The 27,989-nt window shown below is 40.7% G+C and overlaps 1 protein-coding gene and 1 pseudogene across 10 annotated transcripts in view; both read right to left on the bottom strand.

Annotated features, from left to right (window-relative positions):
* The window catches only part of MTUS2 (microtubule associated scaffold protein 2), a 531,311-nt gene that overhangs the window by 82,760 nt on the left and 420,562 nt on the right, over window positions 1-27,989 (bottom strand). The gene's annotated exons all lie outside the window — the stretch shown is intronic.
* LOC132352691 (2-iminobutanoate/2-iminopropanoate deaminase-like) lies at window positions 21,651-24,828 on the bottom strand (annotated as a pseudogene).

The following is a 27,989-nucleotide window of genomic DNA, read 5'->3' as shown; positions in this document are numbered from 1 at the left end:
CTGAATGGTACTGAACTGTCCACTTAAATGGTTGAAGTGGTAAATGTTAGGTCATGTGCATTTTACGACAGATAAAAATAAAGAAGTGGTGGCGTGCATTCCCCTGGGGGTAGGCGGTCCTTGCACAGTAAGTTCCTGATCAAGTGAAGACAGAGCAAAGCCTCTCTTGTGGGTGGAGAAGCAGGACAGGGAGACTCTAAGAAGCTGACCGTCTCCCAGCGCCGTGTGCAGGAGGCTTTCTTCGGGGAGAACTGTTTTTCTGCACCTGAGGACACGGTTTCCTTCTAAAGGATTTAGATTGCACCGTCCTAGGAAGTGACTGCTCGTTCTTGTGCAAGGTCTGAGCATGGTTGCTCCCGCTGCTGCCCACAGGAGAGAGGGTGAGAGGCGAGGCTGCCCAAACAAAGATGGATTCAGCTTCTCTTCCTGTGCACAGAGGGTGCCAAGGGGCCCGGGACTGGCTGTGCTCAAATCGCACACATGGTGAGATCTCAGAGCAAACAACCCAGATTTTGAGAAATGTACCAGGGTCCTAGAGTTACGCCATCTTTATTTTCTTTGTCAGTGAAAAAACTTCAAACGTACTCAAAAACAGGGATAAATATGAAGGACCTGCATATACCCATTTCCAGTTTCAACAGTTACCAAGATTTTGGCACATTTGTTACATCTATCCCTTTTTTAAACTTTTTTTTTTTCATATGTCCATCACCCAGATTCAGCAATTATCAAGATTTGGAACTTTATTTTCACTTGTCCCTTTTCTTTCTTTTTTTTTTTGTTTGTTAAAGTATTTTAAAGTCAAGCCCTACATATTTTAGTATGCATTGCTGAAAATTCTGAGCATTTTTACATAATCACAATGCCGTTAAAACCCCGAACAAAATTGACAATATATCCTTAGCATCTAACACTTTGTCTGTAACAACATTTCCCTGGCTTCTCTGAAACAAAATTATTTTACAGTTGGTTTTCTTGACCCAAACTAGGTTCACATATTACATTAGGTGTTAAGTCTCCTAGGCCTCTTTTGTCAACCAGTAGGTCCCACCCCTCCCCTTCCTATCTCCCTGCCGCCATTGATTTGTTCAGAAACTGGGTTGGTTAGCTTATAGAATGTCCCACATTCTGGACTTGCCTCTTTGCTTCCTTGTAATGTCATTTCCCTTGTTCCTACAACCCTGTAAATAAAATTTAGTTCTTGAGGCTGGATGAGATTCGAGGTTGAATGTACCTGGGCAGCAATACCTCGGATGTGATGCTGTGGGCGTGACCCTGCAACCCATCGGGAAGCACACAATGACTTGGGGGTTCCATTGTCAGTGATGCTACAGTGAATCAGATGTGATGGTTTCATCTCTTCCATTATAAAGTTCCCCATCATCAGCTCATCTAATGCTTTCGTTAATGATTATTACCTGAATCGATTATTTCATTAGGAGTTACAACATGATGTTCTGACTCTATCATCCTTTTGCATTTCTTAGCTAGAATTTTTGTATAAGAAAAGAAGTTTTCTTCATCAACTAGGGTGATTTCAATTCCCAGCAATACAGGTTGTACAGGAAAGATGGGATAAATGCTCACTCCTTTCCCTTTAAGTGCCAATTTTCTGAATAAAGACTTGGGGTTGTAATGGTACCCAATGCGGTTATTTGCTTTCTCTCACTTCTTCCAAACATCATTATAAACTCATGTTTTTATGTTGATATACACAATGTGTTTTAATCGATTGCATTTATTACCCTTTTTAGATGCTCAGTTTATCTCATCTCTGACCAACGGGAGCACCTTCTTAATGGCCCCTGTGTCCTTTTGACACAACTCATTCGGCTCCCTTTCTTGCTTTCTGACACAACACGGTATCTTAGGCTCACCTGGGATGTTTCCTGCTACAGATCTGGGACCAGCCATCCCTCCCCTCCAGGTGCCCTGGTTCCTTCTAGTTGGGGATGGGAGTTACACGTCACAAATCCCGTGTTGTTCGTTGTCTTTTGAGGGCCACCTGTTTGGACTGAGATTTCCCTTGAAGGAAGTAGTCCTTCCCTCAGACAAAACATCCTTGGAAGATGTCACTGAAGAAATCAGGGTGGGGCCTTAGGATGGAATGAGTCAATAACAGCTCCTTCTCTTGGGGCCTTTAGATGAGAAAAAGTGCTCCATGAAACTCACTTTGGGGGAGATCAACTGGCCTATACAACATGCCCAAGCCAAGGGCCGGCATAGGAATTTTCTAAAGAGTCCCCCAAATGCATGGATATCTGAAGAAAAGGCTGAACTTCTTGAAGGCGTATAGAATGGGGGATTAGACTATTGTAATTCAGCACAAAGGAAGCTGTGACCTCGCAGCCTGATGAAATCTGGGACATTTTAGTTCCTAATATTTAAAAAAAGTTTGAGATGCGTTTTATTCCTGGTATATTTTTTTTTGCATGGGAGTAGGAACAAACATTCAGAAAAGTTATAGGAAGGTCTATTGGGATAGCTCTTCAGAGAAAACCTCATAAACACGCGATGTTTTAGAGCGGTAAATAATGATGAACATTAACTGATCATTAGCAGATGCCAGGCACTGTGCTTAGGGCTTGCATGCAAACAGCTCATGTAACCCTCACAGCGCAATGCGAAATAAGCCCTATTATCATCTTCATTTTGCAGATGAGAAAAATGCGGCTCAGAGATCGTACATCCTGCCATGTATACATCAAGCGAGGAGAAGATGGAGTGGGGCCCTGAACTCAGATCTGACACAAAAGCTGTGTCTTTACCACTGTGCTTTTATCTGTAAGGCCTACATCATTATAAATTTGTGTTATAATCTGGATAAGGGATGTGAGTATATAAAAATATAAAAGAAATTCAAACATATTTATGAAATTGCCCCACATTTTCAGAATTTGAAGCAAGAGCCTCTACTGTAGTGTTTTTTTTTTTTAAGGTACATTTACAAACCAATGTACAAATAACTTTAAACGGACACAGTAGAAACCTTGAGCATAAGTCAACGTTAAAATAGTCAGTTTTATTATTCCTCTTTCTCTGTCTTCCTTGAACTTGGGAGTTGCTGACCTATCCCCCAGCCCCAATCACCCATCAGACCCAAGGCTCCCTCCGCTCAAACCCGACTGCCCTGTCCCATCAGTGCCACTTCGCCTCCTCTGCCTGATCCTTCCACCGGAGTGAATTTTCTCCTTCTCTCTGATTTCATGTCATTGTGTGTACTCGCTCTTGCTCATGACATTCTGCTCCATGTAATCATAAGTGTTTACATCTGTCTTCCCCAAAATATCACGCCCCCTTGCTGTGCCTCCCTCAGTTCACACCCACGGCACCAGCAGTCTGCTTGGGACTAGGTCTCCGTGACCACTGCCTCAAGTGACGCGGGAAGGACCTCGCAGGAGCGGAACTCAGTGATGGTGGCTTCCTGGCAGAAGCGTTTTGTTGTTTCGTGCAGTTTGTCAGCCATCGGCCATTTGCAGGAGGTCAACGAGATCAAAACTGTATGTCTGTCTCACTACTTATTTCAAAAGAAAAACCATGAAAAATGATCATGAAAGAGCCTCTTACAGACTGTCAAGGCAACCATCTGTTTATTTTGGTTCCACCATCCATGCCTCCCCTGTTTCCATGCATCTAAAATATGACCTGCAGCTCTTGCACTGGATTTTAGCAAAGGGGACTGCCAGGAAAATACGCATAGCTTTTACCAAACACAATCCATCTAGAGATTTTAATGAGGTGAGAATGGGCTGGAAAGGGAAAATATGAAACAGAAATTTTGAAACTGGAAGTAATTGATGGTTACGATCATTTGCATACAGACAATAGATGCTCTGAAACACCTTTGATGTAATAACCAGGATCTAGAATATTAAGGGTATTAAAAAAAAAAGAAACAAATGACACATATACTATTCTGTTCTTAGATACTTGTCAAAAGAGCTGTCACTTTGCTGTAATACCCAAGTAGGAAGGCTGCTATTTAGGTATGACAATCTTTCTTGTTTTTAATCTGTTAGTCTTTGACAGTACCTTTATTTTTTTCCTTTTAAGTCAGTGACTAGGATGACTGCAGGAGAGGTATCCTCCTTAAGTTTCTGCATTATATTCAGAAGAGCTGTCTACTCTTGTAAGAGACGTGAAATTCAAAATGACCTTTACTAGCTGGATAAATAGGCTGGACAAGACTGGGTAACTGATAGAATCAGATACAGAGATGGGCAACAGTTGGCAAAGCTGCAAAGTGCATCTGTCTATTTGACACACATTAGATAAGAAGGATGGTCACCGTGGACCACAAGCTGAATATCAATCAGCAATGTGACTGACTGGCCTTTATAAAGAAAGGGTGAAAGGATTTGGACACTGGAATGGTGTCTGTGACCAATCTAGGTGTCCATCCCAGTGCCCTAACCCTCCTTACTATACCATGATGAAGCAGTAGCCTCTCCAAGAACAGACGGGATCATTGCAGGAATGGGAATGATGTGTAACTCACTGAACTCAGCATATGGCTTCTTACTTTTGTTAAGGCTAGTCCCCAGCACCTCAGTTAGGTGAAGGTTTTCCCAGAAACCTCTATGCTTCCTCTGTAGCACCTCTCACCATGGCAATCAAACAGTTCTCTGGCCTGTTTGCCTTTCTGTACAAGGTCACCAGCTCCGTGAGAGCCTCTAAGGAGATGACAGCATCCTTAGCACTCAGCACAGCACCAGGCACACAGTAGGTACCGGTACATGTTGAATAAATACATTAAACGTTGAGCAGACTCAACCTAGTTCAAGTTGAAGAACTTCAAGACATAGAGACCTGCTAATAGGCAACAACACAGCTGTTGCTCTAACGTTTGGTGGGGGGCGTTTACGACCCCTGCAGAACATTAATCCTCAGGCCCAACTGCATAGACATCATCAAGCAAAGACAGGGAAACCGCTCTGACATCCACCTGGACCTTTCTTTCGATTTGCAGCTCTGAAGAAGTACAAGACATTAAGGGTGCCACTGTGCGTTGCTATCTTTACTACCTAAGCGTGGGAGAAAGCTGACTCTCCCAACCGCCCTACTATTTTCCTCTTTCTCTTTTTCCACTGATGAGAAGACCCTGGCCATTTATCTGTGTGGGTCTGTCACTAAACGTTATCAGCAATGCTCACTCTAGATTGCCACATGGCCTCCAACCAACGGCTCCGTAGCTTCTACTCTACATCATATGCCCAGATTCCCAAATATGCTACCACTTCAGGGAAGGAAATGGTAGGTGCGTCACAACTAGTGATTATAACTGATGTTTGCAAAAAGTCTGCGCTTGCAGTGAAGGTGACCACAATTCTTTGAAAATAATATAATGAACTCTAATCCTACATACAGTACAGCAGCAAAACCTGTCAGCTCTCCCTGAAAAACAGACCAAGAATCTGACCACCTCTTACACCTCTGCTATTGATTGAATTTTGAAACGGAAGAAAAAGACAGGGATCTCAAAAATGAAGATTAAATTACAAAGTGCTCAAAGCAAGATAAATTAAAATGAAAATTTAATAAAAGGCAGAAAAGCAAACAAGAAAATAAAAATGAGAAAAAGAAAGAATTTTAAAAGGGCCATGGAGAAAATATGGTAAATGAAAAACAGATAAAGAGGGATTAATACTCATATTATTAGACTCCTGAAGAGAAAAAACAAAATAATGGAACAGGTATGATACTTAAAAAACATACTGTAGGACAGGAATAAAGATGCAGATGTAGAGAATGGACTTGAGGACACAGGGAGGAGGAAGGGTAAGCTGAGACAAAGTGAGAGAGTGGCATGGACATATATACACTACCAAATGTATAATAGATAGCTAGTGGGAAGCAGCCACATAGCACAGGGAGATAAGCTCGGTGCTTTGTGACCACCTAGAGGGGTGGGATAGGGAGGGTGGGAGGGTGACACAAGAGGGAGGAGATATGGGGATATATGTATATGTACAGCTGATTCACTTTGTTATAAAGCAGAAACAAACATACCACTGTGAAGCAATTATACTCCAATAAAGATGTTAAAAAAAACCAAAAATAACATACTGTAAGAAAGCTTTTCAGAGAATTGAATCTTCATTTTGAAAAGACCCACTGGGTACCTGGGAAAAGTAGCCCAGATTTAAACAACGCTAAGATGTTTAACTTCTACTAAGTCTGTTAGAATTTAGATATTAGAAAAAAAATCAAGATCTCTAGGCAAAAAGATCACCTAATTACAAGGACAGAAATGTTAGATATTTAAAGTAAGACAACAATGGAGCAGTATTTAAAGACGAACAAAGAACAACTTAATGAAAGAACATATAAAACAAGGACTTTCTAAAATGTCAAGCTCTCCAAGTATCAAGGCTATAGAGAAAGTTTAAAACACAAGGACATAGAGAATTTTGTACCTATGAGTCTTTCTGAAGGAATAGCCTAGAGTTTGTGTGTCATTCAACTGAGAGATGACTGGGAAATTTTCAGCAAAAGGACTGATGTAAGGATTTATGCACAGAATTGTAGATCTAAGACAGAACCAAATGTGGGTGCGAGGATGGAAGACTAATGTACAAATGGTACATGTCATGACAACTAAAAAGAAACAATGCAACTAAAAAACTAGTAAGAAAGAAAACTAGGAAGAGGAAAACTAGAAAATAGGAAGAGGATAAAGAAAGTAAGTTAAGCTCCTTGGCTGCTGTGAAGGCAATAGGTAGGAGTTAAAGGATACAATTAAAAACTGGCAAACTAGATGGTCAAAGGTTAGATAAGAAAACAGGGGACTGGGAACACTCAAAAACCTGTAAGTGTAAAGGTAACCACTAAAACAAAAATAAAATGTGCCTAAATTCCATTCTTCAAAATTAAAGAGCAAAGAATATACAGCTTTAGAAAAAGAAACACATCAATAGAACATAATAGATGTAATTATAAAACATTATGATAGAATTGAGACCAAACATATAAGCCATATCAATGCATGTAATGGGCTAATTTCACCAATTATAAGAAAAAGATTCTCAATTCAGCTCATAATATAAGACCCAACTATATGCTATATTCATGTGATATATAAAACAAAATGATTCAGCAAGGCAAAATATAAATGGATGGATAAAGGTATTCCAGGAAAATGAAAACAATAAGAAAGCAGAAGTAGCAATCTTGATATCTAACAAATAAGAATTCAAGCCTAAAAAGGGCACCTTTTAATGCTAAAAGACAAATTTATAATGAAAATAAAATACTTATGAATATCTATGCTCCAAATAACAAAGTAACCAACTTTATGAAGCAGATTTACCACTCTCAGTTCAAGACAGATCAAGTGTATAAACAAACAAAGCAGAGCAGAATCAACTAGGTAGGTCTTATGGATATATACTGAACTTTATATTTTGATAACATAAGCAAGTATATCTTTTGTCAAGAGCCTTTGAACCATGCATAAAAACAGATGATAGGGCGCTTCCCTGGTGGCGCAGTGGTTGAGAATCTGCCTGCCAATGCAGGGAACACGGGTTCGAGCCCTGGTCTGGGAAGATCCCACATGCCGCGGAGCAACTAGGCCCGTGAGCCGCAATTACTGAGCCTGCGCGTCTGGAGCCTGTGCTCCGCAACAGGAGAGGCCGCGATAGTGAGAGGCCTGCGCACCGCGATGAAGAGTGGCCCCCGCTTGCCGCAACTAGAGAAAGCCCTTGCACAGAAATGAAGACCCAATACAGCCAAAAATAAATAAATAAATATTAAAAAAAAAGACAAAAAAAACAGATCATAAAGAAACATCAGTAAGTTCCATGAATTAGAAATATTACAAACAACACTCTGATCACAATGCAATAAAAGTAGAGATTATTAACCAATGAAATGAAAAGAGAAATCATTAATCAAAACTAAAAACAATCTCATTAAACAACTCTTGGGTGAAAGAGAAAATACAAATTGAAATTTTTAAAAGTTTTCAAAACCACTAAAAACAAACCACCAAACCCCTAAAACATGGGATACATTTAAAGCAGTTATGAGAGGACAACTCATAGCTGGAAATGCTTTCATAAGTGAAAAATGAAAGGATGCAAATAAATGACTTATATACCTAGCTGAAAACACCGGAAAACAACAACAAAGTAAACCAAAAGAAAGCACTGGGAATGAAAGAGTAAAGGCAAAAGCAGAAATTAATGAAGTAGAGAATAGGAAACCAGTAGATTTAATTGAAAGAAGTTAACAAAATTGCAAGCCACTAGCTAACTTGAGCAAGGAAAAAGAGAGAATGTACAAACAAAATAAGAAATGACAAGAAGAAAACAGAAACAAGAATTAAAAGTTGTAACAGGCCTCTATACAAATAAATTTGAAATCCTTTATTAAATGGATACTTTTCTAAAGAAATATAGATAACCAAAATTGAGCCCATCAGGAAAAGTTTAAACAGAGCAAATTTCCACAGAGGATACAGAGACAATTATTAAAGAACTACCACACACACAAAAACACCAGGCCCAGATATTTTCACCGTGGTCTTCTATCAAACCTTCAAAGATCTGACCGTTCCGGTGTTCTATAAATTGATCTAGAGCACTGAAGATCGTGGCAGGCAGAATAATGCCTCCCTTCTCCAGAAAGATGTCTATGTCAGAATCCCCAGAACTTATGACTATGTTATGCTCCATGGCAAGGAGGAATTAAAGTTACAGGCAGAATTAAGGTTGCTAATCAGCTGACCTTAAAATAGGGAGATTATCCTGGATTATCCAGGAGACCCAAAGTAATCACAGGCACTTCTAAAGGTGGGAGAGGGAGGTAGGAGAGTCAATGTCAGAGAAACGTGATAAGAGAAAAACCATAGCTGGCTCTGAAGGTGGAAGGAGACTGTGAACTGAGGATTAGAGGCAGCCTCTAGAAGCTGGTACAGGCAAGAAAGTGGATTTTCCTTTAGAACTCCCAGAAATGAATGCAGCCTGCATTCAATCTTAGCTCAGGGGGACCCACTCTGGACTTCTGACTTTTACAACAGTTAGATAACAAATCTGTGTTGTTTTAAAGCACTAAGTTTGTGGTGATTTGTTACAGCAGCAAATAGAAAACTAGCTCAAAATACTGATGCAAAAGTAAAGGAAAATTTCCTAATTCCTTTAATAAATTGAGTATTTTGATACCTAAACCTGATGAAGACGCCAAAGAAAGTAGAAAAAAAACTTGCCAATCATCGTCACTCGTGAATATTGATACAAAAGGACTGAAAAAAATGTTAGCAAACAGAATCCAATAGCATATAAAGAAGATAATACACCATGACCAGTTGAGATTTATTCCAATAATTTACGGTCATTTCAATATTAGGAAATCAATATTGACAGATCGAAGGGAAAAAATATAATTATCTCCATAGGTGCTGAAAGAAGCCTTTGACAAAAATTCAATACCCATTCCTGTTAACAGCACTCAAGAAAATAGGAATTGAAGGACCCTTTCTTGACATGATAAAACATCTTAACATGATGAAAAATATTAGTTCTAAAGCCATTATTTTACTTAATATGGAAACACTCGAAGAATTTCCAGTCAAATCAGGAGCAAGGCAAGGGTACTAATTATCTCCACAACTATTCAATACTACACTAGCAGTATTAGCCAATGTAATTTGAAAAGAAAAATTAATTAGAGACAAAAGATTTGGTAAAGAATCTCTATCTTTGGTAAAACTATCTCTATCTTTACATGATACAATAGTATAACTAGAAAGCTCTAGAAAATAAGTGGTCAATGATAAAACTGACTCAAATGGTACAAAAATTCAGTAAGGTAGCCAGATATAAAATTAACAGACAAAGGTCAATATCCTTCATGTACACAAACAATAGCTAGAGAAATAACGGAAGAGAAACCCCAACTTACAAGAGCAACTAAGATTAAATATGTAGGAATAAACCTATCAAAAATCGGCAAAACCTACATGGAAAAACTTGAAATTATTCCAGAAAGACACAAAAATAGACTTAGACAAATAGAAAATATCTCATATTCTTGGAAGAATGACTCAGCATCATAAAGATGTCAGTTCTCACTAAGTTAACTGATAAATAGAATGTAATCCCATTAAAATACCAACAAGCCTTTGTTTTATGGACTTGGAAACATTGACACTTATGTTTATGTGGCAAAACAAACATGCAAGAATATTCAGGAAGATACTAAAAAAGAAAAACTATGTAGGGGGACTAGATCCATCAGACATTAAGACATACTACAAAGCCTCTATAATTAAAACAGTGTGGCACTGGCATATAGATAGACCAATGACCAGTGGAATAGAATAGAAAGTCCAGAAATAGATCTAAAGACATATGGAAATTTAGTGTAGGATAAAGCTGACATCTCAAATCTCTGGGATACATACAGACTTTTTAATAAGTGGTGCTGTGTAGCCATTTGGAAAAAGATAAAATTAGATCTACACCTCACACAATACCCATACCTGATCCAAAAGGAACAGGGATCTAAATTTAAAAGTAAAACCATATAAGCACTGAAAAAACTGAAACAAAAACATGGTAGATTTCTCTTTAATGCTAGTGTGGGAAAGACTTCCTGAATATGACTAAAAATAGAGGCAATAAAAAACTAGTAAGTGTGACAGTATAAAATTTTTTATAAGTTTGGACGATAAAAACTACCACTGACACAGTCAAAAGATAACTGACTAACTAGGTGAAAACATATGCAGCATTTATCACAGATAAAGGGCTAATGTTCCTAATATACAAAGAACTCTTCAAAATTGCAGAATCAAGGACCAAATACCCAACAGTCAAGTGGGAAATCAATAATTTACAGAAAATGTAATAATATGCCTCAAACATATGAAAATTGTTCCCAGTTTCTCATAATTACAGAAATGCAAACTAAAACACTGAAATGCCATCTCTTACCTCTTGGATTGGCTGAAACAGAAAAAGCGTGGCAGCAAATCTGATTGACAAGGCTTTGGAACACACTCTCATACACTGCAAACTGGTGCAAATCTTCTGTAGGGGAATTTGGCAAAATCTGACAAAACTATGTGTGTTCTCTTTTAACCTAGTAATTGCACATCTAAGATTTTGTACCTTGAGAATACATCTCTAACAAGGCACAAGGTTGTTCATTATAGCATTGTTTGTAGCTGAAAATATTTAAAAACAACCTAAATGCCCATAGATAGGAAAGTGGTTCAATAAATTATGGTACATTCACGTGTATGCAGTACAATGCAGTTTTTAAAAGAAAAAAAAGAATCAAGAAGATTTATATGAATTTATTCGGAATGAGTTCCAGAATATATTGTTAAGTGAAAAAAAAATAGCAAACGAATATCTAAATTACAGTATGCTATCTTCCAGGTAAGAAAGAACATAAGGAAATAAACACGTATGTCTTCTTTTGTAACAAGAAGGATAGACCAGAAATGAATCCACCACCACAAGAGGCTTGGTGGGAGTGAAGTAGAAAGGATGAAGGATGGGAATGGGTTGGGAGGGACAAAGGAAAGTGACACTTCTATATGTATATCTTCTGTGTATTGTGTGTTAAAGCCATATCAAGGTGTCACATACTCATTAAAGTAAAAAAATAATTAAAATCAACCAGGATGTGTGGGGAGCCCAAAATAAAATACAAACAATGAACCTAACTGGTGTTTTACAAATGAATAGCATATCTATACTGAAGCAAATGGGGAAGCAAAAAATTAAGTAACTTTGGAAAACAGTATCTTGACTATATCTTATAAGGCTAAAGACAAAAAAACACTATGCAAGTGGGTAAACAATTGAAACCACTTTGTGTTTATTCTAGAATAGAGCAAAAAAGTAAATATATTGTAGGAAACGAGAGCCATGTTTCTCCCTGTTGGAGAAAGGAGTTACAAATAAGCCAGGGCACAGGCTAGAATAAACCCTATGCCACTGGGTTGGAATCGGAGGTCTCAGAACAAACTCATGTCTTTAATATATATACAAACAGATGCACATGTATAGGAACTTGACAAATGACATAGATTTTACTGCACACAAATGAGAAAAGGAAGGACTATTCAAAGGGGCTGGGACAAATGCTTATCCACGTGAAAACAACAAAATTGATGGATACCTAATGCCATAAGAAAAACTAATTCCAATCATGTTGAAAACTTAAACATGAAATTTAAAATGTAAAAACACTAGAAAATATTATAACAACATATCATTATGCCCTTTTGGGAGAAAAGGTTTTTGTTTGTTTACATCAACACAGAAAAAAGTCCAAGAAACAAAGAAAAAAATGGTAAATTTAATTCCCATTAAAATTAGAAATTTGGTTCATCAAAAGACACTTAAAACGAAGTGAAAATCAAGTCATAAACTGGAAGAAAATTATTGTAATAGCTATAAGTCATGAATATACCAAATATGTAAAAATTGTCTAATTAGTAAGAATAATACAATAACACTAGAAATAGGAACAAAGACTCCAAAGAAGGAATACTCAAAAGATGGAAGTAAAATGATCCCCAAACATGCAAAAATAGACTCAATTCTCAAATAACAATTAGTGAAATGCAAATAGAAACCACAGTGAGATACCAATTCATACCAACAGACTGGCAAAAATTCAAGTCTGATAATATCTCTGTTGGTCAGGATGTGGAGTAAAGGGTACATTCATCACAGCTGTTAGAAGAAAAAGTAATGCAACTACTTTGGAGAAAAATGTGCGACGTAAGAAAGTTGACGAGATATACACACTTCGACTCAGCGATTCCACTTCTAAACATATACCTTAGAGAGAGATTTTTGCACATGTACACAAGGTGACATGTTTAAGAATGTCCAGGGCTTCCCTGGTGGCGCAGTGGTTGAGAATCTGCCTGCCAATGCAGGGGACACGGGTTCGAGCCCTGGTCTGGGAGGATCCCACATGCCGTGGAGCAACTAGGCCCGTGAGCCACAATTACTGAGCCTGCGCGTCTGGAGCCTGTGCTCCGCAACAAGAGAGGCCGCGATAGTGAGAGGCCCGCACACCGCGATGAAGAGTGGCCCCCGCTCGCCGCAACTAGAGAGAGCCCTTGCGTAGAAACGAAGACCCAACGCAGCCATAAATAAATAAATAAATAAATAAATAAATAAATAAATAAATAAATACCCAAAGTTTAAAAAAAAAGAATGTCCAGCTCATTTTAAATAGTGAAAAATGAAAACAGTCTGTCTTTAAATTCTGGATATCTAAATTATGGCATAGTCACACAGTGGAATTCCATACAGCAGAGAAAATGAGTGAATGAGATCTGCATGAATCAACATGGTAACATCTCAAAAACGTAAGTTTGTTTTTAGAAATGTTATATATATATATGGAGGATGATATATATAGTATGATATTTATATAGATCAAAAACATGCAAAAAGCAATGTTATATACTGCTTATATTATTAACATTTATGTGGTAAAAATATAAAAACATTCTTGGAGTTGCAGTAGCCACTCCAGATGGCCCCAGTGATTCCCACCTTCTGGGAGTCACACCATTGTACAGTCTTGTCCCACCCTATGTTAAGGTTGGCCTATGTCATGAAAAGCATATGGCAGAAGAGATGGTAAGTCACTTTAACCTCCAAGTGAGGTTATAATAGACTTGTCTTCCATCTTCAGCATCCCATTTTCAATCTCTCTCTGATCTGTTGCAGTGGCCATAGGAAAGGCCCACGTGGGGAGGACAGAAGCCTCCAGCCAGCGAGCAGCTGAGTTCTGCCAACACGTGAGTGAGTCTGAGGGGGATCTTAGCCCAGTCGAACTGTGAGTTGATAGCAACCTGGTAAGAGAGCCCAAGTCAGAACCACCAGCTTCCACCAGCTAAGCCTCTCCCAGATACCTGACCATCAGAAGCCGTGGGGTCACAAATGTTTGCTGTTTTAGGCTGCTATGTTTTGTGGTAATTTGTTATATAACAATAACTAACGCAGAGCAGATTTCTTCTTGGGAGGGAGGGTCATAAGATGGTAGACAGGTACATGAGGGGCTTCACCTTTATCTAAAATATTTTATTTTTAAAATAAAATATCTAAAGAAAATATGGCAAGATGTTAAGGTTTATTAAACTTAGATAACGAGCACATACTTGTCATTAAATAATTCCTTATACTTTTCTGTATGTTTGGAGTATTTCACATGCATAAGAACCTCACTTGTAGCAAGACATTCTCCAATGTCACGGCAAACCTGCAGAGGGTGACGATTCTGCTCTCTCACTACTAAATATGCCAAGTCTTTTCTGAAAGGTTTTATAAGTCACTTACACTCTGCAGGATTAAAATATAGAACCTCAGAAGCTAACTTTTTTGGGTGGGCTGTGCTATGTAATTTGGGTTTCTGTTCCAATAAATAAGAAACAGTATTAAACTGGACACTTTCAGTTAAACATTTTTGATGCTTATAAAATTTCTAAAAGCCCTCACCCTCAGGACTTCCCTGGTGGCACAGTGGATAAGACTCCGTGCTCCCAATGCAGGGGACCCGGGTTCGATCCCTGGTCAGGGAACTAGATCCCACATGCATGCTGCAACTAAGAGTTCGCACACCACAACTAAGGAGCCTGCGGGCCGCAGCTAAGGAGCCAGTGAGCCACGACTAAGAGCCCTGGAGCTGCAACTAAGGAGCCTGCTTGCTGCAACTAAGACCTGGCCCAACCAAATAAATAAATAAATAAATATTAAAAGCCCTCACCCTCATATTTGGATAATAAAGTCAAGAACAGGTTGTCAATATGATTTAAAGCTGAAAAATTTTGTCGGGATTCTGATAAGATTATTTAAGAAGCAAATCAAAATGCTTAAGCCATAGCTATTTAACATGATTATAAGTGCTGATTACTCAAATGAAATTAATTAATCACAAATTCCCCAAGAACATTAAACTACTCCTCAGTGGCCCAAAAAAAAAAAAACAGGCACTTTTCCTCCGTCAGTGACTATAAGCTGGATTATTTTATTTTCCTGAAAATATGAAAAACAATTGAAGATTTACTGGTCAGTATTTTAAAAAGATAAAAAATTTAGTTCCACAATCAATATAGCAATGGTGAACAACAAGAAAAGCTTCTTAAAGCTTAATAACTCAATGTAACATTTAAAAAACAAAACTTGCTATTACTGAATCTCCAGTGACCTCTTATTTGGAGTTAAGTAAGGATTCCAGGAGATTGGGCAGAAAGATTTCAGGAAGGCAGAAGGAAACCCAGATTTCGTGTTAGAAGTTGAGCTACAAGCACAATTTTGAGCATATCTCCTTTTTGGTGACCGGGCAGCTATTTGCTTTGCACATTCTGATTTGTCATGAGGACAAGTCCCAAGGGGAAAAGAATAAAGCACATCTTTTTTCTACCCAACCTTTTCCCCTTCCTCATTCTGTCCATGATGTAGGTTTAAACTCTAGAGGTGGTTCAGGGAGTCTGATAGGGCACGGGGCTGACTTAGGTGTTAGCACAGAATTGAATCTATCAGTTCGGTGGTCTCTGTCTGGGGTAAATAAGCCAGGAAAGCCTCCTGTGGCTCCAAGGACAATGTTAAAATGGGATTTCTGTGGAGAGAAATAAAGCCAGGGAGGCAGGCAGGGGACAAGTAATGGCCTAGACTCTCAAATCAAGGAGCTTGGCTCTATTTTGTTGACCCTGTGACCCTGGAGGGCTGCTGGAAGGTTCTTAATAGGGAAGGGACATTGTGACTGGTATTTCAGGTAGCTCCTTCTCAAGCAATCAAGACTTGAGACAGGTGAAGTACTAGATAGACAGACTGTGGATGGAGTGTCCTGGAGAGACAAGATAAATAGATGTAAGAAAGATATATAGATGTTAAGTATACATATTCATGAGAAAAAACTGGAGAGGAATAAGGCAAGGAGGGTATATCAGTCCAAGTTCTCCAGAGAAAAAGAACCAATAGATATATACATATCTCCAATTACATATCCTATATATATGCATCTGCACAGTTACATAGAAAATGTATGATATGTATAATGTATATACATATGCATATGTATATATACATATGTTTTAAATATATGAAGAGATTTACTATGAGGAATTGGTTGATGCAGTCATGGAGGCTGAGAAGTCCCAGCCAGCTGTCTGCAAGCTGGAGTCCCAGGAAAGCAGATGGTGTAGCTCCCAATCTGAGTTCAGAGGCCTGAGCCAATGGTGTAGGTCCAGTTTGAAAGCTGACTTACTCAAAACCAAGGAATAGCCCATGTTTCAGATTGAGTCTGAAGGCACGAAAAAGCCAATGTGCCTGCTTGAAGGCAGTTAGGCAAAAGAATGCTCTCTTACTCAGCCTTTTTGAGTAAAAGTCTATTCTGGATCAACTGATTGGATGTGGCCCACCCTTAGTGGAAAGGGCAATCTGCTGTACTCAGTCTACCATTTCAAATGTTAATCTCATGCATAAACATCCTCACACATACACCAAGATAACGTTTGAACAAATGCCTGGGTACCCCATGGCCTAGTCAAGGTGACACATGGAATTAACCAACAGAGAAGACTACCAGTTTCCTAGTTTAGGTGATTGTGGTGCCAAAATGAAATAGAGTGAACAAGGGTAGGAGAAGGTATGACAGGAAGCCCAGGAACACTGTTTGAGATCTGCTGAATCGATGTTCTTGGCAGCTGGGCGGAAACAAGCAGGAAGCTGGATGTACACATTGGGATGCTCAGGGCTAGGGTCTGGGCCGCCCTTAGCAGTAACCTAGTAACCAGGACAGGATTATCCAGGGATGGGATAAGAAAGAGGAGCTCAGTTTAAAAAGAAAGAGAGAAAAGAAATGGTAAGAAGTGGTAGAAAACAAGGAAAATCAGAAGAGTGTGATATCAGAGGCTAAGGAAGTGAAGTTTCTAGAATTAAGGCACAACCAAAATGATCAGCAAAGAGAGTCAAGATAGGGACTGAAAAATACCCTTTACCACCGGCAACTCGGACATCGTTGGGGATGCCCTCCGTGAATGCAGCACCCACAGGAAGCTGATTAAGATGGGTGAAGGAGCAGAAAGATTAGACCACAGGTAGAGATGGGGAGTGACAGGAGCTGTACCTTAGGGAGAAGAGCATGTTTATAGGGTGAGAGAGGTCAGGAAGGAAGGAGGAGCTAAAGAAATAAGTAGGGAGGGTGGTTGATGAGCAAAGCCCCCCAGTAGAGGCCAGGGATTAAAATCAAGAACACAAGCCTGTGTGCATGGGGTCAAGAGGTGGAGGGAGAAGACACTGAACTTGAATGAGAGGAAGGGGCTACTCATCCTGAGACTGGTAAGAAACAAGGGAGGAGTAATAGAGAGGTATATTTGCAGGAGAGCAGGGGTGAGAGAAAGTGAGGGAGATCGTGCTTATTAGTCTTATTCTTCATGACGAAGTAGAAGGCAAGGTTTTCTGCTAAGAAGGAGAAATAGGTTTTTCATTTAAGATGGTAGCTTGAGGACATGCATCTAACTCCCTGCCTTCCCTCCCAAAGTTGAGCTTTAAGTTTATGCGCATTTATTGGAAAGAAATACGGAGAAGTGAAAAACAGTATCACAGACCAACTTCATAGAAGACTGGAATACACAGGAGACAAAACAGCTCTGGGTGGCTCAATAATACGACTATTCAGAGGCTGCCCCAGTGATCTTCTCATCCTTCAGTAACTGGTGTTCCCTGCTTCCTACACTTGCAACTCTGCCATACGCATGATTCAGCTTTTTCCTATATTTTGTATTTGTTTTACTGCAGCTGATGCCCGCTATTACCTCTAGATGCTTTTCTTTATCACGTGCTTTATGCTTACTCATGAATGGAATTGCCTCTTGGCTTTTGCTCACTGCTTTCTCTTTTTCAGCTTCTTGACTCCACTACCCCTGCGGATTCTATTACTATATCTCAAAATAAAATCCCTAAGAGAGAGGCTCTGACTGGTTCAAGCAGACGCTCTCCAGGACAAAACATGCCATTGGGCAGAGTTCTTGTCTGTTGATGGTCAAATTTGTTGGGGCCAAGGTGCTGGGGTTTGGGTACCCAGCACAGTGACATAATCAAAAGGCACTCGAATATCATTGGTGATTCTTATATAGGTAGTTGTGGGCGGAAAGCTGAAAGGAGGAACAAACCCATGCACAAATTTCATATTCAGAAATGTACAGTACCAATATGAAAAACGTATGGATATTGACACAGACATATGTGCGTATGTGCACGCACACACACACACACAACTTAATTCCTGAATAAATGAGGTAATACCATTTTTTGCTCTTGATTAAATGATCCTATATTGGAAAGATGTCAATTCTTTTCAAATTAATCTCCAAATCCAGGGCAATTAAAATTTAAATCCCAATGAGCCTTTTTTTTTTTAAACTGGACAAGTTGTTTTAATAATTCAACTGAAAGAGAAAAATGCCTGAGAATAGCCATGAAAATTTTTTTAAAATAATGATGAGGAAATGCTTGATATCTCTATCTCTATCAACTAAACTACAGTGATTAAAACAGTTTGGTCTGGCCCAGGTAAGTTGATCAACAGAACAAAAGGAGCCAGAAACAGAACAATGTACCTTTTGGAACTCATAATATAATAAAGGTGGCATTTCAAATCCATGGGAAGCAATGGAGTATCCATCAGTGGTGTTAAGACAATAGACTACTTATGTGCAAAAACAAAAAGGTGAACCCTCTACCTCAAATCACATACCAAAGCAAATTTCATATGGATTTAAGATCTAAACATTAAAATTAAAACTCTCAAGGTATCAGTGGCAAACATACACTAGTATCATTATCATCTTGGGGATGGAAGGTCTTCCTAAGTATGAAATCAAACCCATAAGACATAAAGGGAATAGTCATAGACTTGACTACAGAGCAAAGCAAAATCTTATATATGTTAAAAGACAGCATAACCAAGTAAAAAGAAATCTACAGATCAAAGAAAATATGTGCAACGCTTATGATAGATAAAATGCTAACGTCTCTAATATATAATTTATCATAAATCAATATGCAAAAGACAAACAACCAAAGGGAAAAAGCTGTGGGCTTGTCCCATCTCTTCTGAGTAATAGCAGAGCGTACGATTTGAAATTTTAAAAATCATACCCAGGCCCACTCTGCTAAAGCACCAGGTGCACCTCTGAACTGCTATGCATACTATATCCTAGGGAGAGGGTCTGTTTAACTCGTAGGAATGAATAACTAATGATGACGTTTTAGCATTAACTCTGGCCATTGTTGACAAAGGGCCATCCTACGACCCTCTATTCAGTCCATGGAAGAAAAAAGGCCAGATTTCAGAGATTCCAGGAGAGATTATTATCTGCTCTGATTAGATATTACGTCTTTTCAGTTTATTAAACAGATGCCGCAGTAATAACATCACACAATCTCCTCTTTTCCAGAACCTCGGGTCTTTAACATTTCATCATTTCTGTGCCGCTCAGAAATGTTCTTAAGGTCTCAATCAATTCATAAGCTCTTCCAAGGCAAAGTCTGGATCCTTATTTCTTCTGTATTGCCTCACACTGTTTTACTGGGGTTCTTCCTTCATTCCTCATTAAGTGCGGACTGCTTGTAACACATCCATTTCCAGACATAACATCCCTTCTTCCAGATCAGACCTTCTTTCTGAGATTATTTTTTCTCATTTTTGTTATTTGGAAGTTCCTTTAATGAGAGTCTGTAGGTGGGTAAATCTTTTTTTTTTTTTTTAACATCTTTACTGGAATATAATTCCTTTACAATGTTGTTAGTCTCTGCTGTACAACAAAGTGAATCAGCTATACATATACATACATCCCTATATCCCTCCCCTCTTGCATCTCCCTCCCAACCTGCCTATTCCACACCTCCAGGGGGCCACAAAGCACCAAGCTGATCTCCCTGTGCTATGCTGCTGCTTCCCACTAGCTATCTATTTTACATTTGGTAGTGTATGTATGTCAATGCCACTTTCTCACTTCTTCCCAGCTTACCCTTCCCTCTTCCCGTGTCCTCAAATCCATTCTCCACATCTGCGTCTTTATTCCTGTCCTGCCCCTAGGTTCATCAGAACCATTTTTTTTTTAGATTCCATATATATGTGTTAGCATACGGTATTTGTTCTTCTCTTTCTGACTTACTTCACTCTGTATGACAGACTCTAGGTCCATCCAACTCACTACAAACGACTCAATTTCGTTTCTTTTTATGGCTGAGTAATATTCCACTGTATATATGTGCCACATCTTCTTTATCCATTCATCTGTCGATGGACACTCAGGATGCTTCCATGTCCTGGCTATTGTAAACAGTGCTGCAATGAACATTGTGGTACATGACTCTTTTTGACTTATGGTTTTCTCAGGGTATATGCCCAGTAGTGGGATTGCTGGGTCATATGGTAGTTCTACTTTTAGTTTTTTAAGGGACCTCCATACCGTTCTCCACAGTGGCTGTATCAATTTACATTCCCACCAACAGTGCAAGAGGGTGCCCTTTCTCCACACCCTCTCCAGCATGTATTGTTTGTAGATTTTTTAATGATGGCCATTCTGACTGGTGTGAGGTGATACCTCATTGTAGTTTTGATTTGTATTTCTCTAATGATTAGTGATGTTCAGCATCCTTTCATGTGTTTGTTGGCAATCTGTATATCTTCTTTGGAGAAATGTCTATCTAGGTCTTCTGCCCATTTTTGGATTGGGTTGTTTGTTTTTTTGATATTGTACTGCATGAGCTACTTGTATATTTTGGAGATTAATCCCATGTCAGTTGCTTGGTTTGCAAATATTTTCTCCCATTCTGAGGGTTGTCTAATTTCATTCTTTTACAGGGAGCTGTCCAGTTTTCCCAGCACCACTTATAGAAGAGGCTGTCTTTTCTCCACTGTATACTCTTGCCTCCTTTATCAAAGATAAGGTGACCATATGTGCGTGGGCTTATCTCTGGGCTTTCTATTCTGTTCCATTGATCTATATTTCTGTTTTTGTGCCAGTACCATACTGTCTTGATTACTGTAGCTCTGTAATATAGTCTGAAGTCAGGGAGCCTGATTCCTCCAGCTCCGTTTTTCGTTCTCAAGATGCACAGAAATCTCTTGCATTCCTATACACTAATGATGAAAAATCTGAAAGTGAAATTAAGAAAACACTCCCATTTACCACTGCAAAAAAAAGAATAAAATATCTAGGAATAAACCTACCTAAGGAGACAAAAGACCTGTATGCAGAAAATTATAAGACACTGATGAAAGAAATTAAAGATGATACAAATAGATGGAGAGATATACCATGTTCTTGGATTGGAAGAATCAACATTGTGAAAATGACTCTACTACCCAAAGCAATCTATAGATTCAATGCAATCCCTATCAAACTACCACTGGCATTTTTCACAGAACTAGAACAAAAAATTTCACAATTTGTATGGAAACATAGAGGTGTAATTTAGAACATCAGTAACTAGATTCATCATTAATCTTCAATTCACGTTCAATTCCCCTTATTATATGGTATCTCCATAATAACTTCAGATATTTCAGTCAACCTTACACTTCCCAACAAAGACTGTAAAAATTAAGATGTTAATTTAAAAACATTATTAAAATTCCAGACTAAATAACACTGGACCCACTCAGAGTGATGCTGTCACAAGAGGTCCTTGGACAGCTACTGCTTCAGTCTCAACACTTTGCCTTCCTTTGGGCAAAGCAGCAACCTGAGCAGCTCTTGCAGGAAAACTACTCTGGAAATATTGTTTGTAGATGTCATTGACAGTATTGAAGTCATTTATGTCAGCCAGCAAAACAGTTGTTTTTGCCACATTGTGAAGTCACAGCCTGCTGCTTTCAGAATTTCACCCATGTTTGTAAGAGCTTGTTTAGTCTCTTCTGCCACCCCTCCTTGCACAAGCTATCCACTTGCAGGATCCATGGCTAGCTGTCCTGAAATGTAAATGGTCCCGTCGACTAACACAGCCTGACTGCCGGGACCAAGAGCCGCTGGGGCTTTCGCGGTGCTCATCACGTTTCTGATCAAAGACGACAGGGCTAATCCCTTTCCCTTGCCGCCCCTCGGAGACAACTACCCCGTACACTGCTCCTACCCGCGTCTCACGGGTCTGTTCTGGTCTTAAAATTGCTATTTAAGCAAAACAAGTAGCATCCCCAGAAGGGTTTGTTAAGTGGCAGTACCAGCATAGCCTAGTGAACCGATGACAAATATGGATTTTAGGCATTCTGATTAATAATCTTGGCCCTGCTGTGCATAAACGCTATGGATTTTCTTAATAAGGCAAAACTCAACCTGATTCTCTACGTGCCCTTGGAGCAAGGAGACCCCACCTTTTCAACGGCATTATTTGCAGTGACTCTGCTCCCAGCCAATGCCTCTTTCAGTTCAAAACATCTTTTCAGATTCGGTGTAAATGCATCTTACAAACCCACTGTTTGTCCAGCGCATCAACTGATTTGACTCATAAGCTACTCTTGACCCTCTTGTACAGCCCTCTCCTACAAATAACTTGGGCCTCATGCTTCCTTACTCTTCCTTCCTTCCAGTAGTTTCTCTTTATTAAAAAAAAAAAAAAAGATTATTGTCAAAACAACCTTTGGTTTCTCCTTTCTGTCAGTAAAAGGAAACAATGATTGAAACAGCTGTGCCCAGGAGCACACAGCCATCCAGAATGTAACAGTGTCTATGAGATGTTAATAAGCATAATTTACAGATCATCACCGTTATGAGAAAAAGAAGGGATGGATAAATAAATGCAAATGGCACTTTGTGATGGCAGTTCCACTAGGACAGATAGCTGGGGGCAAGACAACAGCCTTGGGCAAGATATATACAGTGAGGCACAAAATATGAACCTGTCTTTTCAGTTCAAATGGAGACAAAAGACGAAAACGTGCCCATCAAAAATCATATACTAACAGAGTCAAAATCAAATTCTACTCAGAGGTGATAATCCGATATAAGTCATTCACAGACCATGTGTCATAGGGCATTTCCCTCATTTGTAGCCCAATTTGCAATGCCTGCAAAGGTGGCTTAATTATTTCTCAGTTTGAAGATAAAATGATGTGTAGTAGGAAAGTCAAAATTGACTTGATTATTATAAGCTATGAACGTGGCTTTTAGCTGTCTTGATAACTAGGAAGCCAAAATAAAGAATTAAATCCAAGCTCTGCGTGTGTAGACAGAAGCCGGACTTTGGATCCTAGAGAACCAAGTTTAGTCTGAGTATTCTTTCCGTTTGGGGAGATGGCAAAGGACTCTTCTGTTTAGAAAGCTCAGTGTGCTGCATTTTATCAAATGGCACTTCATTTACTCACAAAATGAATCAGGGAAACCGTAAAAGATAATGAGAAGAGGACAAAGCCAGCCTTCTGGATGGCATCTTGATTTTTCCACTGGTGAAATCAGCAGCTCCCCAGGAGCCTGGCACTGGCGGACTGAATGCCAACCCTGGGCACACGCTGGGGTTGAGAGCAGACTGAAGGCCAATCCCGGGGACACGCTGGGGTTGAGAGCAGACCCGGGATGGGCTGTAGCCCCTCATCCTGGGTGCTGCCCAAGCACGGGGTGATTTCCTGTAGGCTGGCAGAGCTGCGGACAACCCACCTTGGGCTCTGGGGCAGGGGCTGTGCTGGGTCCTCAGAGCCACATAGCTGTGATTTCACAGGGCAGCACAACAAGGTTCTGAGCTCCAGCAAACGGTGCACAGGGTGAAGCACTGCCACCACCGTATACGCGCTGTATTTCCTTCTTTCTTTTTTTTTGATTTTTTAAATTGAAGTATAGTTGATTTACAATGTTGTGTTAATTTCTGCTGTACAGCAAAGTATGTCAGTTATACATATACATATATCCACTCTTTTTAGATTCTTTTCCATTGTGGTTTATCATAGGATATGGAATATATAGTTCCCTGTGCTATACAGTAGGACCTTGTTGTTTATCCATTCTATATCTCATAGTTTGCACCTGCTAATCCCAAACTCCCAGCCCATCCCTCCCCCTCCCCCTTGGCAACCACAAGTCTATTCTCTATGTGCATGAGTCTGTTTCTGTTTTGTAAATATGTTCATTTGTGTCAAATCTTAGATTCCACATATAAGTGATACCATGTATTTGTCTTTCTCTTTCTGACTTACTTCACTTAGTATGATAATCTCTAGTTGCATCCATGTTACTGCAAATGGCATTATTTCATTCTTTTTTTATGGCTGAGTAGTATTCCATTGTATACAGGTACGACGCCTTCTTTTTCCATTCATTTGTCGATGAACATTTAGGTTGTCTCCAAGCCTTGGCTATTGTGAATAGTGATGCTACGAACATAGGGGTTATGTGCTCTATTTCTAGGTGGGACAGGCTAACGGAGCTTCTAGTTTTTATAATGATAGCTGTAAATATCACTAAGAGGAGTTTTAAATGCTAACTGCCACTGATAGGACCTCAGTTCCTTAGATCGTGGAAGGCACCACATCAGTCTCAGCAAAATGGCATCACCGTCCAACCAGCTAAGCAACTGGAAGCCAAGCTCTCCCTAAACACCTTTCCTAAGCACCCCACCCCTCACAGCCAATCCTTCACCCACTCCTGCTGGTTTACCTTTCCCAGTATGGGAAGATACAAGGAAAGGTCTGATCAGAAAGCTAAAATAATCACGTCGTTCTCCCAGTGGGTGAGAATCTTTCTCCTCTTCTGGCAAACAAGAAACTGTCTCACTTCAGTTCACGTCCGGATGAGATGGTGGTGTAGGTGCTGGTGATTCTGTCACTGATTGACTTGACACATGGCCGCTCCATCCTGCCGTTCATCTGCCCCTAAGCTGGGGTGACAGGACAAACGGCCACCAGCGGAGGGAGGGCTCCAGTAATGCCAGGCAATAGGACACCTGCACTAAAGACTTCAGTGCTGGGGAACACCGGCGCCCCTGCCCAGTGTGGGTGTGATGGCGCAGGGGGCTAAAGGAATTCTCTAGCCCCCTTTTCTGATGGGAAGAGCAAGACCAGTAGAGAAAAGGCTTCTGGAAGGAAGCAACTGGGACCCTATTGGCTGTCTCTGCCATCTCTACACTTCCTACCCCCTCTCTGCCTGGGCATTTGGGCAACCGGGGCGGGCAGCTCAGTGATCTGTGGGTGTGGGGTGCCCAGCACCCAGGGCTGCTCCAAGCATCGCTCCTCAGAGAACAGGGACAGGCTGAAAGAGCTACGCTCGGGGCCACTGGGACAATGAAACCAGAAATGATCTGGTCAGACCATAAAAGAACATGTGCTGGGAGAGTATTTTGGTAGAATCATCCTGCATTTCTTACAAAGGATGACACGTTTTCAGCCTGCCTTACGATGCCCCTGATACTTTATCTCACGCTCACCCACTGTAGCCCGGAAGCCAGGGTCGCCCTTGCTCCCTGAGGGGACCTGGGGGCCCAGCAACACACCGGAGACCCAGAGGAAAAATGAAATGAATGGATGAGTCTAACTGGGATTGGAATTAAAATCTGGTCCCAACACTAGTGTCATAAACTGATATGGTAGCTCCCCCTGATCGTATTTTGAAAACTATAGTTAGATGTCTTCAGGTCACCACTACGATGTGAGCAGCAGCTGTGGTCTGTTTTCAGCTGGGAATAACTGTCTCAGGTGAAGTGGCTGAAATTAAGGCAGTCTGGACACAGGAGTGGGGCGGGGACACTGCAGGCTGGGGCTGCCACGTTTGAATGATTTGCAGGCTGTGCTTGGGGCGGCACTGGCTGTCTGCGGTGTGTGTGCCCCGGAGTGATGGCGGCAGCTGCAGCTGCACAGGTCTCATGTATCCAAGCTGCTGCCAGGACCGAAGATAAGAGAAGCAAACCGCACAGAATACGAGCCTCAGCGATCACAAGTAGCAGAGGCCTTTCTTTCGGTCCTGTTGCTCTCCAGGGGCCCAGACTGTTAAAGGATGTGGGAATTCAAAATGCAGTTTGGGCCAAGCCCTTCTCCTGGGCTGTTTGGATTCCCACCCTACGCGCTGAAAGAGCACCCAGAGCATGAACACACACGCTTGTGCATCTGAAGCTATTTTCTTCTGGACAGAACATAACAGATCAGACCCCGGACTACAGAAAGCTGGCATTTTTATTGCGTGGGAGCATAAATCCTGACTGTATCGGAAACTTCGGACAACATCAAGAGTCCAGTGAACACAGGATCTCCACTGGACTTGGATAAGTAAACGGAATGAACCCACCATGACTTTGTTTCATTATTAAAAAGTCTCTTCCAACAAAAGAGAAGATTATCCTTTTGGCTGTAATGTTTCCCCTTGCTGTCTTCCTCTCACAAAATATATTCATTCAAAGAGGATGTTTTATAAATACACACAGATATTTTTTCTCCCTCTCTTTGGGGATTCTGCTGTGGTGCACTGAAAAAGGATAAATCAGCTTAAAAGAATTTTTCAAAATGCAATCCCACTCCAGGTTTAATTATAGACAATATAGGTCAACTTATTTTAAATAGGCCCCAAAGCAGTTGTCCCTGAACTACTTTGTATGTTTCACATGAGGCAGTTTCCCTATTACTGAAAAAAGTGGACAGTCAGAAGTTAGACAAATGCCTCCTCTCTGTAAGTAGCCTGTGGACGGGTTCCCTGGACTGTAATAAGCAGATAGAACTAGAAGATGCTGACTTTATGGTCACTGGGTCCCCTTTCCTAGCAGATCAGGAGGGCGTGCCCACACCCTCGGCCGCCCTCTCCTATGCTCCCGTGTGTACACTTTCTGACGGGCTCTGAAATCACAGGGGCTGGTTCCCACCCCCAAAGGAGGTGAAGGGAGACGGCAGGCCTGGTGTGGCAGGAACACAAAGCCCAAAGCCCGGGAAGAGACATCTTCCCTGTGCCGACACATGTTTTTATTCAAATCAGAAGACATTCTTCCAGGTGAACCAAAATTCGAGAATAGTCATTTACTCCATTTCTGCCTTGGCTCTCCACAGCTGTCCATTCCCTCCCAGGGCAGGGCCCCCAGCTTTGATTACAGGTCACCCCAGCTGCCCCCAATAGTTGAGATTAGGAGTGGAAATAGACATCATTTCCTTGAGGCCCTCACATCTATTTTAAAATATCATTTTCACTAAGCTGGCTGTTAGATACTGCCTAAAGCTTTGCAAGAGGGTGGGAAAGAAACACACATACATAAACGCGCACACGCACACACACTCAATTTTCATGTCATTTGAACTTGGGTTTGCCGTTTGCCATGACTGATCTGTCTTTTAACAAGACCAGAAGCCAGTGAAATAGAAAGTCACAATTCCAAGAATACAAGTCTCATCTTCAAATACATCTCTGTGTTAAGCGGCTGGACGCCGTGACCCAATGTCTTCTGATGTATACGCTGCAATCTTCAGTTGGCCTCCCACCTCGCTCCCGCTGCCCCTGTCCCAGCACAGAGCTGTGTTTATTCTCTCTTCTCCTGCTCACGTCGGTGTATCACTATCTTCCCTCCCACCTGTCCCTCAGCCTGCCAGGTGTGTCCCGTGTGAGTATCAGTTTTTCCAGGAAGCCTCTGCACTCACTTCCAGCACACCCCGAGCCCTGCTCAAAAGTCACACACTGACTTATAATTTCTCATTGTGTCACGTGGTCATCTGATCTCACAAACGAGGCCAACTCCGGAAGGAAAGGCACTGTGTTTTATACCAAAGAAGAATCTCTTTGGACCCAGACCATGAAGGCCCCCAGGAGATGCTCTGCCACTTCCTCTTAAAAGTCAGACAACAGGGCTTCCCTGGTGGCGCAGTGGTTGAGCACCTGCCTGCCAATGCAGGGGACACGGGTTCGAGCCCTGGTCTGGGAAGATCCCACATGCCGCGGAGCAGCTGGGCCCGTGAGCCACAATTACTGAGCCTGCGCGTCTGGAGCCTGTGCTCCGCAACAAGAGAGGCCACGATAGTGAGAGGCCCGCGCACCGCGATGAAGAGTG

This window comes from Balaenoptera ricei, chromosome 18 (assembly GCF_028023285.1).
Source record: "Balaenoptera ricei isolate mBalRic1 chromosome 18, mBalRic1.hap2, whole genome shotgun sequence".
Lineage (NCBI taxonomy): Eukaryota > Metazoa > Chordata > Mammalia > Artiodactyla > Balaenopteridae > Balaenoptera > Balaenoptera ricei.
The sequence above is the reverse complement of the archived record's forward strand: the minus strand, read 5'-3'. Positions and strand labels throughout refer to the sequence as shown.